At 53.2% G+C, this 15,671-nt stretch overlaps 1 protein-coding gene across 2 annotated transcripts in view; it reads right to left on the bottom strand.

Annotated features, from left to right (window-relative positions):
- The window catches only part of GDPD5 (glycerophosphodiester phosphodiesterase domain containing 5), a 272,894-nt gene extending 271,120 nt beyond the window's left edge, over positions 1–1,774 (bottom strand). For both annotated transcript variants that reach the window (XM_054164479.1, XM_054164478.1), the window contains exon 1: positions 1,548–1,774. The gene's annotated coding sequence lies outside the window, so the exon portion shown is untranslated. The remainder of the gene's footprint in view (positions 1–1,547) is intronic.
- Positions 1,775–15,671: the final 13,897 nt, after the last annotated feature.

The following is a 15,671-nucleotide window of genomic DNA, read 5'->3' on the forward strand; positions in this document are numbered from 1 at the left end:
CTGAGTGAGCATTTCCTGCGTGCAGGGACAAAGGACCACCACCCCCACCCCCCCAAAAAAAACCCCCCATATTTCCATTTTTATTCTTATTCTCTTTTGATTTCCCCCCCACACACACACACCCCTGCAGCACGGTCAGGACTATTCTGCTCATCTCTCCATAATCCCTTTCCCAACCTCAAAATAACCTTTAAGCCGCCACAATCACGCCAAGTGCTACACGAGCTGAAGTGTCCAAGCCCACCTCTGCTAAACCCCTCCCCGGCAGAGCAGGGGGGAGTTTGACAGGGTGGTGCCGGTTTATTGTTTGCCTTGGGCTTGGTTTTAGGGTTTGGTTTTTTTTTTCCCTTTCCTTTTCTTTTATTTTTTTCCCCTCTGGCTGAAGACTCCCCATTTCCATCCTGCCAGGGGTGAAATTTCACAGCCTTCAACGGCAGGAATTGCTACAGCAGACCTTTTCCAGGGGAAGGCTCGGATTCCCACTGCAACTCCTCCAACGCCGCCCAGGTTTTTTTTTCTGGGCGGTGAAGCCACAGGACTTGGGAAAGAGCTTCAAGAAAGCAGCAAGGAGATGACTCCTATTTTTTTTTCCCCCCTCTTTCTTTCCTTTCAGTGACTCCTTTCTCTGACCAATGCATCAAGACAAAAATGTAACACCCTCTACCTTCACCCTCCCTCTCTCTCTCTCTCTCTGCTCAGCGCTGGCAAGCAATCTGGGGTCCTTAAACACGGGGGTCGTGTCACTTAAAAAAGAACCCCAGGCAGGGCATCCTTCAGGGGGTGCTAGGAAGGTTTGGGTACTGGATGCTCCTCCACAGGGCAAGCAGAACAAACCTCCCTTTCGGGAGGTTTTGCTGCCTCGGGGGTTTTACGGCACCGGACAGCCCCCGGGGGACCGTGGGACACTGTGGGTGTCAATATTTTGGGAGCGGTGTTTGAAAATGAAGCATTACCTGTAAAACAAGTACAGCCTAAAGGGGGTGGCCAGATCCACACCCTGGCAACTGGGAGGGGGTAGGGGGGGGCTGGGGGAGTGGAGTGGTCCTGTAGACGCAAGGGGGTACGCCAGGACTCCGTCTCAGGTGGGTGCCCACCCTTGTCCCCCACTATATGGTAGCAGCCCAGCGCATCCCAACTTTGCTTGGGATGCTCCCAGCCAAGTAAAGGCTTTCATGGAGGGGAGGGGGGAGCGGGGGGTGTGACACACACAGTTTGGGGGGGCATGGAAGCCACATTAATGCCTTTTGGGGGAGGAAACACCCTCCGGAGGGGGGGGGGAAATCTTTTGGGGGGGGGGGGAGGAAGTAAACGCCTCTTGGGGGGGAAATAAACACCTTTTGAGACAACAGAGCACCTTTTGGGGGGGTCAAACCTGGCATATCTGTCACACACTCACGCCACCCCACCCACCCCCGCGCTCAGCATCATTCCCCCCCTCCCAGAGGCACCTAGCACACACCCCACCCCCCCGCAGAGAAAGGCAGGAGAAGGGGAGGATGTGAAACAGGCCACCCCTTCCTCCCAGTCCAACCAGTCCAACCCTTTACCTGCCACCGCTGGGAAATCCTCCAGGTCTCCGAACCCCCGAGGGAGGGGGGGAACCCCTGCCCCGCCGAGCGATGTTCCCCTCTCCACCCAGCACCCTGGCAGCAGAAGGTGGGATGGGGGCAGCGAAGGGCAGGGAAGGAGGGAGGTGGCACCACCGCGTCCCTGTCCCCGCAGCCCGGCACGGCTCAGCTCGGCTCCGCCGCCCGCTCCCGGCAGCGGGGCGGGGGCTGGGGCGGGCGGCTCCGCCCCAGACAGCGGCAGAGGCTGGAGGAGGAGGAGGAGGAAGAAGAAAAGGAGGAGGAGAAGACAGGCTGCACCCAAAGGCTTGTCGCTCTTTTTTTTTCAGGGGTGCTCCTGCGAGGCTGAGCCTGGCTGCGAGCAGCTCTGGGGTCTGCTCCTTACCATCAAGTGGTAGGACAAGAAGAAATGGCCTCAGGGGAGGTTTAGGTTGGGGATTAGGGAAAATGTCTTTCCTGCAAGAGTGGTCAGGGATTGGAACAAGCTGCCCAGGGGTGGTGGTGGAGTCACCGTCCCTGGAGGGGTTAAAAAAATGGGTAGACCTGGCAGTCTGGGACAGAGTTTAGCGGGCATGGTGGGGTTGGGCTGACTTCGTGAATCCTAGAGACCTCAGAATCATAGAGACACCGTAAGGAGATGTTGTCCAACCTTAGTGATTTTGTTATTCTAAGACTCTATGGTCCTATGAACTCTTCCAGCAGTTGGGTGCCTGCGAGGGGATGTGTCCAAAGCGTGCTCAGGGCTTAGTTCCTGCACGGTGCAACAGGGTGATACAGGGTGAGAAGGAAGTCCGGGGCTGCCCAGCACTGTGGATGGAGCACAGAGGCACAGAGTCAGAATCACAGAATGTTAGGGGGCTGGAAAGCTCATCCAGCCCAACCCCCTTGCCAGAGCAGGAGCACCTAGAGCAGATCACACAGGAACACATCCAGATGGGTCTTGAATATCTGCAGAGAGGTTGACTCCACAACCCCCCTGGGCAGCCTGTTCCAGTCTCCTGTCACCCTCACAGGGAAAAATTTTTTCCCTCCTCTTTCCATGGAACTTCCTATGCCTCAGCTTCCACCCAGTGCCCCTTGTGCTGGCATTGGGCATCACCGAGAGGAGCCTGCCTGTGAAACTGAACTGCAGCCTTTGTGTGAGCAACTTGCTGCTTACTGGCCATTCTCTGTCATTTTGGCCTCTTCTTTCTGCTAGTTAGCCATTTCCCACCATTTTCATAGACTCACAGAATGGCAGAATCGTTAAGGTGGGAAAACACCTCTTAAGATCCTCGAGCCCTAGCATCAACCCAACACCCCCATGGCCATTAAACCGTGTCCCACACTGCCATGGCCACAGGTTTCTTCAACACCTCCAGGGATGGGGACTCCACCACCTCCCTGGGCAGCCTCTTCCAACCCCTGCCCACTCTGGCAGCAAAGAAATTCTTCCTAATATCCAACCTAACCCTCCCCTGGTGCAACTTGGGGCCAGTTCCTCTCATTCTATCGCTTGTTACTTGGGAGAAGAGCCCAACCCCCACCTCACTCCAAGCTCCTTTCAGGGAGTTACAGAGAGCAACAACTTCTGGCCCATTCTTTCTGCAGTTTGGCCATTTTCCACCATCTTGGCTCACACTTGCAGGCAGCTCTGGAGGAATGCATCGTCCAAATGGTGCAAAGGGAGGAGATGTGCTGTCAACATGACAAGCCAGTGAGTGATAGAGGCCAGGCTCATCTTGCTCAAGGCAGATAAAACCAACAGCTCACTAACAACCCTCTCTATTTTCCTAAGAGGAGTAGAAGCAACCCCAAAGAGGAAAAGAAGGCTCCGAGGAGACCTTAGAGCAGCCTTCCAGTACCTGAAAGGGCTCTGCAAGAAAGCCTGGAAGGGACTTTTGATAAGGGTTTGTAGTGATAAGATGAGGAACAGTGGATTGAAGCTGGAAGAGGGGATACTGAGACTGGAGATTTTAGGAAGAAATTCTTGACAGTGAGGGTGGGGAGACACTGGAACAGGTTGTTCAGGGAGGTTGTGGGTGCCCACTCCCTGGAGGTGTTCAAAGCCAGGTTGGATGAAGCCTTGAGCAACCTGGGCTGGTGGGAGGTGTCCATAGCGGCAGGGTTGGAACTGGATGATCTTTAAGGTCCCTTCCAAGCCAAATCATTCTATGAATCCATGAAAAAAACCAAACAAACCAACCAACCACTCATCAGCATGAAAATTTTGCCTGGAGGGAAAAACTGGAGGTGACAAGGTATAAAGTCTGATGCAAGGTGCTGAGCCCCAGCAGAAGACACGTGGGGTTGGGTTACAGGCAGGGCTCCTGGTAGCTCTTCGCCAGCCTCTTTTTGTGGAATCATAGAACCACAGAATTGTCAGGGTTGGAAGGGACCTCAAGGATCAGCCAGTTCCAACCCCCCTGCCATGGCCAGGGACACCTCACACCAGAGCAGGTTGCTCACAGCCACATCCAGCCTGGCCTTCAAAACCTCCAGGCATGAGGCTTCCACCACCTCCCTGGGCAACCTCTTCCAGTGTCTCACCACCCTCATGGGGAAGAGCTTCTTCCTAACAGCCAATCTCAATCTACCCATTTCTATTTTTGTTCCATCTCCCCCAGTCCTATCCCTCCCTGACACCCTAAAAAGTCTCTCCACAGCTTTTCTGTAGCTCCCTTCAGATCCTGGAAGGCCACAAGAAGGTCTCAGAGCCTTCTCTTCTCCAGACTGCACAGCCCCAACTCTCTCAGTCTGTCTCCATAGCAGAGCAGCTCCAGCCTTCTGCTCATCCTCGTGGTTCTTCTCTGGACACCTTCCAGCCCCTCCAGATCCTTCCTGGAACAGAGGCTCCAGAACTGGACACAGAGCTCCAGCTGTGGTCTCAGCAGAGTGGAGCAGAGGGGCAGGATCCCCTCCCTGGCCCTGCTGGCCACACTTCTCTTGCTGCAGCCCAGGCTGTGCTTGGCTGGCTGGGCTGCATCAAGAGTTCCTTAGAGGACTGCTGACTGCAGGCATTTCCAAATCAGAAGTTCCCTCAGAGCTGTGATTATCTTCAATCCTGATGAGAATACATCCCATGTGATGTACTTTATCTGCTGCCTGGGCACTGGGTTCATGGCTGAGCTTTAGGATGCGTTTTCCAACGGGGGGGCTGGGGGGATGTGCAGGGGGATAACCCAAGACACCGCAGGTATTTGGAGGCACATGAAGTCACGGCCATAGATCTTTGTGAAAACACCAGGGATGGATTTTTGCATGCTTGGGATGGTTTCCCTTTCAATTTCAGCTTGCTGTTTGCAAAGATCAAGGGGGGAGGGGGAGGGAAACTGGGAAAAAAACCCAACAACCAAATAAAATATCTTTCCTTCTGGCAGCAGGAGCAAAACATTCTTCTAGCTTGGGAGGTTCCAGAAAGACTGCAGCTGCTCCTAATGTCAGGCAGTGATTTGCTTTTCAACATCCATTTGCTGAGCAAAAGGCCTCCAAAAAAAGATCAGACCTTGCACATTTTCAGCATGTTTCTACTACTTGGCTGCTTGAAGCCAACAAAGGCTCCCACCAGGGATGCAAACTGAGGAAGCCTCCCTCCAAGCAGCTGAAGAGAGGAAGGAAGAGCAGAAAGACCAAGTTCAACAAGGCCAAGTGCAAGGTTCTGCGGCTTGGTCAGGGCAATGCCAGGCACTGATAGGGGCTGGGCAGGGACTGGCTGGAGAGCAGCCCTGGAGAAAAGGCCTTGGGGGTGCTGGGGGAGGAGAAGCTCAACAGGAGCCAGCAGGGAGCACTTGCAGCCCAGAGAGCCAAGCACAGCCTGGGCTGCAGCAAGAGAAGTGTGGCCAGCAGGGCCAGGGAGGGGATTCTGCCCCTCTGCTCCACTCTGCTGAGACCACACCTGGAGCACTGTGTCCAGTTCTGGAGCCTCTGTTCCAGGAAGGATCTGGAGGTGCTGGAAGGTGTCCAGAGAAGAACCATGAGGATGAGCAGAGAGACAGACTGAGAGAGTTGGGGTTGTGCAGTCTGGAGAAGAGAAGCAGTGATGAGAGTTTCTTGTGGCCTTCCAGGATCTGCAGGGGGCTACAGGAAAGCTGGGGAGGGTACCAGGGAGTGATAGGACTGGGGGGAATGGAACAAAACTAGAAGTGGGGAGATTCAGATTGGATCTTGGGAAGAAGTTCTTGCCCATGAGGGTGGTGAGACACTGGAAGAGGTTGCCCAGGGAGGTGGTGGAAGCCTCATCCCTGGAGGTTTTGAAGGCCAGGCTGGAAGTGGCTGTGAGCAACCTGCTCTGGTGTGAGGTGTCCCTGCCCATGGCAGGGGGGTGGAACTGGCTGAGCCTTGAGGTCCCTTCCACCCCTGACAATTCTATGATTCTATGACTTCCCATCCTTGCCCAAAATTCTAGCTGCACCTGAATCATGGACTGATTTGGGTTGTAAGGCACCTTCAGAGGTCATCTAGTCCAACACCCCTGCAGGAAGCAGAGACATCTTTACCAAGATTATTTACAAGGCCATGTAGCTATAGGACAAAGGACAATGGTTTGAAACTAGAGCAGAGATTTAGATTGGGCATTATGGACAAATTCTTTTCCATGAGGGTGGTGGAACACTGGAACAGGTTGCCCAGGGAGGTGGTTGAGGCCCCATCCCTGCAGATATTCAAGGTGAGGCTGGACAGGGCTCTGGGCAACCTGAGCTAGTTGAGGATGTCCCTGCTGACTGCTGAGGGGGTTGGTCTGGATGACCTTTGGAGGTCTATTCTAACCCAGACCACTCTATGATTCTGTGATTCTGTAGTTGTATACTTCTATGATTCTATTATCAGGTTGCTCAGAGCCCCATCAAGGCTGACAACGAATGTCTCCAGGGATGAAGCCTCCCCCACCTCCCTGGGTAACCCATTCCAGTGTTCCACCACCCTCACAGTAAAGAACTTCTTCCTAATGTCCAATCTAAATCTCCCCTGCTCCAGTTTCAAACCATTGCCCCTTGTCCTGCTACAGTCCCTCCCCAGCTTTCTTGTAGGTCCTTTTCAGGTATTTGGCTGCTAAAGGCCATGCACTGTCAACAAAAAGTCAGTGAGAGGCCAACAGAAGGAAATTTCAAGTGGATTTTGAGACAACTTGTAGGAAGATTCTATCTTGGGAAAGCTGTTTTCAGGTTTAAAGTGTTCCTTACCCCATGCTTAGAGCCTTGAATGCTCAAAGCTGTTTTAAACATTCCCTTTTGGTACAGCTGAGATTTCTGCTGTGCTCATTCAGAGAGTCATAGAACTGTTAGAACCACAGAATTGTCAGGGTTGGAAGGGACATCAAGGATCAGCCAGTTCCAACCCCCCCTGCCATGGTCAGGGACACCTCACACCAGAGCAGGTTGCTTACAGCCACATCCAGCCTGGCCTTGAACACCTCCAGGCATGAGGCTTCCACCTCCTCCCTGGGCAACCTGTGCCAGTCTCTCACTACCCTCATGGGGAAGAACTTCTTCCTATCATCCAATCTCAATCTCCCCATTTCTAGTTTTTTTTCCATTCCCCCCAGTCCTATCACTAACCTCCACCCTAAAAAGTCCCTCCCCAGCTTTTCTGCAGCCCCCTTCAGATACTGGCAGGCCACAATGAGGTCTCCTCAGAGCCTTCTCCTCTCCAGACTGCACAACCCCAACTCCCTCAGTCTGTCCTCATAGGAGAGCAGCTCCAGCCCTCTGCTCATCCTCATAGCCCTGCTCTGGACCTGTCACATCCTGAAAGTCTTTCCTTACACGCTTAGTGAAGGGTTAAAAATGGTCCAGAAGGGAAGTTCTTTTCTGGAGACTGAAGAGCTGAGCCTTCAAAAGGGCACAGTTCTACAGGAGATGGTGCTTTGGTTTTTTGGAGGGGTGGAACAGTGAGAGAGATGCTGCAATATCCTGTGGGAACAGGAATAAGCTTTAACCTTCCTCCAAGATTCTTCTACCTCTTTGTAGGTAGAAGAGAACCTTTTCCTCCTTCCATGCTCACAGGAAGGAAGAATTTGCTGGAGGAAGATTTGCCTGAGCCTATCTCCTGACTCATCCATGGATCTTTTGTGGTGTCACAATCTACCATGTGCCTCCACACACATCAGAGTTTTTTCACTTGGCTTCTGCCACCTCTCTGGGCAGCCTGGGACAGGCTCTCACCACCCTCAGTGTCAAAATTTGCTTCCTTCTACCTAATCTGAATCTCCCTCTTTTGAGTTTCAAACCATCACCCCTTGGCTTGTCACAACAGGCTCTGCTCAAAAGTCTGTCCCCAGATTTATTCTTGGCCCCTTCAAGTGCTAAAAGGCCACCAGAAGGTCTCCCTAGAGCCTTCTCTTCTCCAGGCTGAACACCCCCAACTCTCCCAGCCTGGCCTCACAGCAGAGGGCTTCCAGCCCTCCCAGCATGGCTGTGGCCTTCTCTGGTCCTGCTCCAGCAGGTCCCTGTCTGTGCTGTGCTGAGGCCTCCAGAGCTGCCCCAGCCCTGCAGGTGGGGTCTGAGCAGAGCACAGCAGAGGGGCAGAATCCCCTCCCTGCCCCTGCTGCCCACACTGCTGGGGATCAGCCCAGCACAGGGCTGGCTCTGGGCTGGCAGTGCTTGATGCAGGCTCATCTCCAACTTTTCACCCCCCAGCACCTCCAAGTCCTTCTCCACAGGGCTGCTCTCCAGCCCTTTATCTCCCAGCCTGTCCCAACCAAGATGCAAAGACATTGCATTTGGCTCTGTTGAACCTCATGAGGTTCCCCTGTGCCCACTCCTCAAACCTGCCCAGGTGCCTCTGGATGGATCCTGTCCCTTTGGTGTGCCAGCCACACCACTCAGCTCAGTGTGGTCAGGCTTTTGCAGAAGAATCAAACAAAGCATGGAACCATCAAGGCCAAAGTTATCTAGAAGATGTCTGGCAGGAAGCAAGCCAAGATGTGTAAATCTGTGCATGGCAGGGAAGGCAGCAGGAGTTAAACCCCCACCACAGCTGCTCTGTAGCCTGCAGCATCTGAGCAGCCCTGGGCTGAGGGGAAGGAAGCCTGGTAAGGGACACTATTGTTTTCCCCATGCAAATACTCAGGGAATGCAGGGCAAACAGGAGGGAGATTTGTCCTTTCCTGTGTTTGTGCTCCAAATATTTTCATTAAGATGCTTTCTTTTCCCAACTCTTTCTCCATGGCCTTCATGCCTCTGTGAAGTCCAAGGGGGCTGTTGATTGCAAGTGTGTCCTTAGGCACTGTTGTTTTACCATAGCCATGTTGACAGGGAGAACTTGCAGAGCTGTTTTGCTGTCACAGGATCACAGATCACAGGATGTTAGGGGTTGGAAGGGAACCTCCAGAGATCATCAAGTCCAACCCCCCTGCCAGAGCAGGACCATAGAATCTAGAGCAGGTCACACAGGAATGCATCCAGATGGGTCTGGAAAGTCTCCATAGGAGGAGACTCCACAACCTCTCTGGGGAGCCTGTTCCAGGGCTCTGTGACCCTCCCAGTGAAGGAGTTCCTCCTCATGTTGAGGTGGAGACTCCTGTGCTGTATTTAAGTCCATTGCCCCTTGTCCTATCCCAGGGTGCAGCTGAGCAGAGCCTGTCCCCTCCCTCCTGAGCCCCAGCCCTCAGATATTGATAAACATTGATTAAATCCCCTCTCAGTCTTCTCCTCTCCAGACTAACCACCCCCAGGGCTCTCAGCCTCTCCTCACCAGGCAGTGCTCCAGGTCCCTTCAGCATCCTTGTAGCCCTCCCTTGGACTCTCTCCAGCAGATCCCTCCTGAACTGGGGAGCCCAGAACTGGATGCAATATTTCAGGTGAGGTCTCCCCAGGGGCAGAGTAGAGGGGGAGGAGAACCTCCCTCCATCTGCTGGCCACTCCTCCTCATTTCCCACCCCTCTCCCCCCAACTCCGCCCCCCCCCCCCCCCGCCCCCCAATTTGGTCTGCCCCACAAATCCATCCAAAGCTTCCATCCTTGCAGCAAGAGCAGTGGTGGGCTTAGGAGCCCCAAAGAGGGGCTCCCTGAGGGCAAATATGTGACTTGTTTGATGTTACCCAGCAACTAGAGGCCAAGGTATGGTTTGCCTGCGCAGTCAGGAAACACTTTGCTTGTTTGCACAAGAGCTGTGTTTGCCTGCTCTGTGGTAGGTTAACCAGCAGCCCCACAGCCCTTCCAGGGGAGAAGATGAATAGGCTTAAACAGGAGGAAAGCCACTGGCAGGGATTATTGCTGCAGGTAAATCAGGTCCCAGCCACCCTCCGTCTCCCTTTAGCACTGCACTGAACTCCAGCTCGGAGGAGGAACTGTGACCTTATCAATGACCCCCAAAAAAGTCATGCAAAACAGGGGGGAGAAAGGGCAAAACCAGGACTAATTTTGTCCTGGCACAGCCTGGAAGAGAGAAATAGAGTCAGCACCCTGCATCCCTTCCCCATCATCAGTATCAAATAGTTTGTGGCATCTCATCAGTACAAAATTAGCCCTGAGCGGCTGGAAGTCACCACAAAGCTACTTGAGGAGGCAAACAAACAGCTTTTATTTTGAGCTGTTAGGAGAAACAGATTCAGAGATTCACAGGATGGTTTAGGTTGGAAGGCACCCTGAAGATCATTCAGCTCCAACGCCACAGCCATGGGCAGGGACACCTCCCACCTGCCCAGGTTGCTCAAGGCTTCATCCAACCTGGCACTGAGCACCTCCAGGGAGGGGACATCCACAGCCTCCCTGGGCAACCTGCTCCAGTGTCTCCCCACCCTCACTGGCAAGAATTTCTTCCTAATATGTGGTTGAAATCTGCCCTCCTCTGGCTTCAATCCATTCCCTCTCATCCTGTCACTCCCAGCCCATGGTAAAAGCCCCTCTCCAGCTCTCCTGTAGCCCTTTCAGGTACTCAAGTTCTCCCTGGAGCCTTCTCTTCTCCAAGTTGAACAGCCCCAACTCTCCCAGGCTGTCTCCACAGGGGAGGTTCTCCAGCCCTCTGATCATCTTTGTGGTGCTTCTCTGGACCAGCTCCAACATTTCCATGTCTCTCTTATGCTGGGGGCACCAAGAGCAGAGCAGAGGGGCAAATCCTCTCCCCGTCCTGCTGCTCTCACTGCTTTGGCTGCAGCCCAGCACAGGGCTGATTTCTGGGCCTCCAGCAACCACTGCCAGCTCCTGTTGAGTTTATCATAAACCGAGATCCCCAAGTCCTCCTCAAGAAGGACATTGTTACATGCCTGTGTAAACAGACCCTTCCCAGCTTTCTTGTAGGCCTCCTTCAGGTGCTGGAAGGCAAGGGGAAAGCGATAAACAGAATTCTCCCCATCTGATGTCTTCACTGCAAACTAGGTGCTCCTTTGCTCCAGGGATGCTGTCTGAATAGAAGCTGGTTGACATGAATAGCTGCAGACTGTGACATGAGGTGTGTCAGCAGCTGAGCCCCACCAGGTATTTCTCCTTCTTCTTTCAGAGCTGAAAGGTGCAGTCGAGCCCTTGAACAGGCAAGCGGAGAACAGCTGGGCAAAGGTTAAGCAGCAGCCTTTGATCACACCCCAGCACGAGCCCCAGCTCCCTCCATCCTCCCCCAGATCAATCCCTTGGGAGCAAAGTGTGAACTTTCCCAGCAAGTGATTCTGAACTCAGAAGAAGAGGGTAAGGATAAAGCTGGCAAGGTCCAAACAGGAAGTACCATAGAATCACAGAACTGTCTGGTTGGAAAAGACCTTTAAGATCATGGAATCAGAATTGCTAGGGTTGGAAGGGACCTCAAGGATCAGCCAGTTCCAACCCCCCTGCCATGGCCAGGGACACCTCACACCAGAGCAGGTTGCTCACAGCCACATCCAGCCTGGCCTTCAAAACCTCCAGGGATGAGGCTTCCACCACCTCCCTGGGCAACCTGTGCCAGTGTCTCACCACCCTCATGGGGAAGAACTTCTTCCTCACATCCAGTCTGAATCTACCCATTTCTAGTTTTGCTCTAAAACTTCCAGGGATGGGGATTCAACCACTGCCCTGGGCAGTCTGTTCCTGTGTTTGAGAACCCTTTCAGTGAAGAGATCTCTTCTAATGTCCAACCTAAACCTCCCCCGGTGCAACCTGAGGCCATTTCCTCTCATCCTATAGCTTATTCCTAGGGAGCAGATACTGTCTTCAGACAAGCAAAGAGGCAGTGTAAGGATGGAGGAGGGGAAGAGGTTCATTGTGAAAAGATAAGATCTGGAGGACCCTGGAAGAGTTTTTGTGGTGCTGGTAGGCCAATGGCAAGGTGAGGGATCACAGACTCACAGAAACCTTCAGGTTGGAAAAGACCCTCAGGACCACCAAGTCCAACCCAGAACCCTACTCTGCAAGGCTCACCCCTAAACCATAGCCTCAAGCACCACATCCAAACCACCTTGAAACACTTCCAGGCTTGGGGACATCACCACCTCCCTGCCCAGCACATTCCAGTGCCTGACCACTCTTGCTGGGGAAAAAAAATTCCTAATGTCCAGTCTAAAGCTACCCAATGTCTGACTCCATCAATGTTTCTGAGGATGAAGAGTGCCCTGTCCCCTCCTTTGCATCCAAAGCCCTAAATGATGTTGCTGTATAGCAATGTCTCATGCAAACATCCCCTGGACTGGCACCACAGCCCTTCAGAGGGCTTGGCTGGGGAAACACGGATCTGACCAATCCATCCACAGCCTCCTGGATGGATGCTGAAGAATTGGGAAGTGGTTCATGATCTGGTGCAGATGCCTCAGCTGACCAAGTCAGCTACTGCCACGAAGGGTACCAACATCTGAGGTGGGGACAAGTCTCAATCCTCTATCCCAGCCTTTTAACCTTTCAGTTGTTGGCATTTTATCCCACCTTGGAAGTCACAAACGTATCCAGAAGCCTCAGCTCCTGCTCTCAGTATGAAGCTCAGGACAAATACAGCGCTGCTACAGTGGACCAGGCCTGAATTAGTACAAAATGCCTCATTGCCTCACGCCTTGGCCTTCATTACCAAAGGTCTCCAGGTGCTGGAGGCAATTCATGGCTCCAACATGCAATTAGTGGAGCAGTGAAATAAATATCTGGGTCTAAGCCTGGCCTAGTGGCTTCCCTTCCAGCTTTGTTGAGGGACAGGGAGTGAGGAGCAGAAGTCTCACTCCCCATCCACCTAGGATCTGCAGAAGGCTTCACTCACACCAGCCACATGTTGTTAGCAGAAAGAATATCACAGATTCATGGTTTGAGCTAGAAGAGACCTTAAAGCTCATCCAGTTCAACCCCCCTGCCATGGGCAGGGACACCTCCCACCAGCCCAGGTTGCTCAAGGCCTCATCCAACCTGGCCGTGAACATGTCCAGGAAGGAGGCAGCCACAGCCTCCCTGGGCAACCTGTTCCAGTGTCTCCCCACCCTCACTGTAACAAATTTCCTCCTAATCCCCAGTCTAAATCTCCCCTCTTCCAGCTCAAAGCCATTCCATCTCAATCCATCACTACAAGTCCTTGTCAAAAGTCCCTTCCAGGCTTTCTTGTAGGTCCCCTTGAGGCACTGGTGTAGATCTCTCCATATGAAGGTGTTTCAAGGAGGGAGGCCTCTTCTCTAACAGACAGAAAACCAAAGTGTATGAGGAAACTGCAACAGCCAGCAGCACTCAGCACTGGGAAGCAATGTGTGGCATTCCCCAGACCCTTCTGTGCATCCTCTTGGTACCAAGCATTGGTTTCCACCTCCTTTCCTCCCCTCTCACCACACAAACCAGCATCATACAGATGACAGGTGTGCAGGTGGGACAGGTCTTTGGTCCTGCTACACAACCCTCAGTGCTCAGGGGTCAGGGGGATGCAATCAGACCACTCCAAGATGGTTATCATAGAATCACTGAATGGTCAGGGCCAGAAGGGAGCTCCAAAGGTCATCCAGTCCAACCCCCTCTGCACTCAGCAGGGACATCCTCAACTAGATCAGGTTGCCCAGAGCCCTGTCCAGCCTCACCTTCAAAATCTCCAGGGATAGGCCCCCAACCACTTCCCTGGGCAACCTGTTCCAGTGTTCCACCACCCTCATGGAGCAGAACTTGTTCCTCACATCCAATCTAAATCTGCTCTGCTCCAGGTTGAAGCCATTGCCTCTTGTCCTGTCCCTGCAGGCCTTTGCCAACAGTCTCTCTGCAGCCTTCCTGTAGCCCCCTTCAGGTACTGGCAGGCTGCTATTAGGTCTCCCTGGAGCCTTCTCTTCTCCAGGCTGAACACCCCCAGCTCCCTCAGCCTGGCCTCACAGCAGAGCTGCTCCAACCCCCTGAGCATTTGCCTGGCCCTCCTCTGGACCTGCTCCATCAGCTCCAGGTCCTTGCTGTGCTGAGGGCTCCAGACCTGCACACAGCACTGCAGCTGAGGTCTCCCCAGAGCAGAGCAAAGTGGCAGAATCACCTCTCTGGCTCTGCTGCCAGCGCTGCTTTGGCTGCAGCCCAGGCTGCCCTTGGCCTTCTGTGCTGCAAGCTCACACTGCCTGCTCCTGTCCAGCTTCTCCCCCACCAGCACCCCCAAGTCCTTTCCCTCAGGGCTGCTTTCTATCCCCTCCTCTCCCATTGTTGATAGTGAGGATTGTTCCAGCCCAGGGGCAGAGCCCTGCACTTGCTCTTGTGGAACCTCCTGAGGTTCACCTGGGCATAAATGAGCTGAATTAAGAGCAAACTGAAGCTCTTTAGAAGGATCCTTCTCCTCTCTGTTTTAAAGCCATTAAACCAGCATCCTCCTCACTCTCTGGTGATTCCCTGAACCAAGGTAAAGGGAGGAAAACCCAGCCCTGAATATAAATAATTGGTGACAAACAAGGCAGTCTCAAGCCTGCAGCTCCTATTTTGAAGCATGCATTCAGCTGGAGGTGGGAACCAGCTACCCACCTACTGCCAGACTGTGTTTAGATCTATATTGAGAACTTCAAGGCAGGTAGGTGAAGCCATGTCTGAACTAATGAGTCAAAATGATGGTGGTTAACAGCAGCTTCTAGATCCTAGCTGTGGTTCACTGGATAAACAAATGTGACTGAAAGAGAGAGAGATACAAATCCATGTTTGTCATCGTGTCAAGCAAGATTTCCCTGCCCTTGTGAGAAGGAGCTTCAATAAAAGTGCTTTCATCAGAGAGGATGAGTATGAAGACCAAAGCTTGTTTGCATCAAAGTCAAGGGGGGCTTTGCTGGAGGATCTCCCCTTAGACTGAAACAGGGGAGGGTTAGGTTCAAAGGATCCCAGGATATAAGGGGTTGGAAGGGATCTCAGGAAATCATAGAGTCCAACCCCCCTGCCAAAGCAGAATGATAGAATCCAGCACAGGTCACACAGGAACACATCCAGAAGGGGCTTGAAAGTCTCCAGAGAAGGAGACTCCACAGCCTCTCTGAGGGGCCTGCTCCAGGGCTCTGTGACCCTCACAGTGAAGAACTTCCTCCTCATGCTGAGGTGGAACCTCCTGCGCTGGAATTTATATCCATTGTCCATTCTTTCCAGCAGATCCCTCTCCCTCCTGAACTGGGGAGCCCAGAACTGGATGCAATACTCCAGGTGAGGTCTCCTCAGGGCAGAGTAGAGGAGGAGGAGAACCTCCCTCCATCTGCTGGCCACACTCCTCTTAATGCAGCCCAGGATCCCATTGGCCCTCTTGGCCACCAGGGCACATTGCTGGCCTGTGCACTCTCAGGTCCTTCTCCACAGGGCTGCTCTCCAGCAGATCACCTTCCAACCTGTACTGGTGCAGGTTGGAGATTAGGAGAAATTTCTTTGCTGCAGGAGTGGTCAGGGATTGGAACAGGCTGCCCAGGGGGGTGGTGGAGTCCCCATCCCTGGAAGCGTTCAAAAAACATGTGGCCATGGCACACTGGGACATGGTTTAGTGAGCACGGCTGATGTTGGGTTGGTGGTTGGACTTGCTGACCTTAAGAGGTGTTTTCCAACCTCAGTGATTCTACAATGACATCCAGCCTGGAAAGCAAACCCCAGCATCCTCCCAGGAGCTGCTTCCCAGCTTCCCCCCCACGCACTCAGGGCTGCATTGTTTCCTTCTGCTCCCTGCCCGCCCACCCTTTCTCTTTTCCCTTAACTAAAGCATTCATCAGAGGCTGCTGGGTGATGCCTTTGTTCTACACCTGCACATCAGAGAGCAGGAGAGGGTCTGGGCTCACAGC

Source organism: Dryobates pubescens, chromosome 10, assembly GCF_014839835.1.
Source record: "Dryobates pubescens isolate bDryPub1 chromosome 10, bDryPub1.pri, whole genome shotgun sequence".
Classification (NCBI taxonomy): domain Eukaryota; kingdom Metazoa; phylum Chordata; class Aves; order Piciformes; family Picidae; genus Dryobates; species Dryobates pubescens.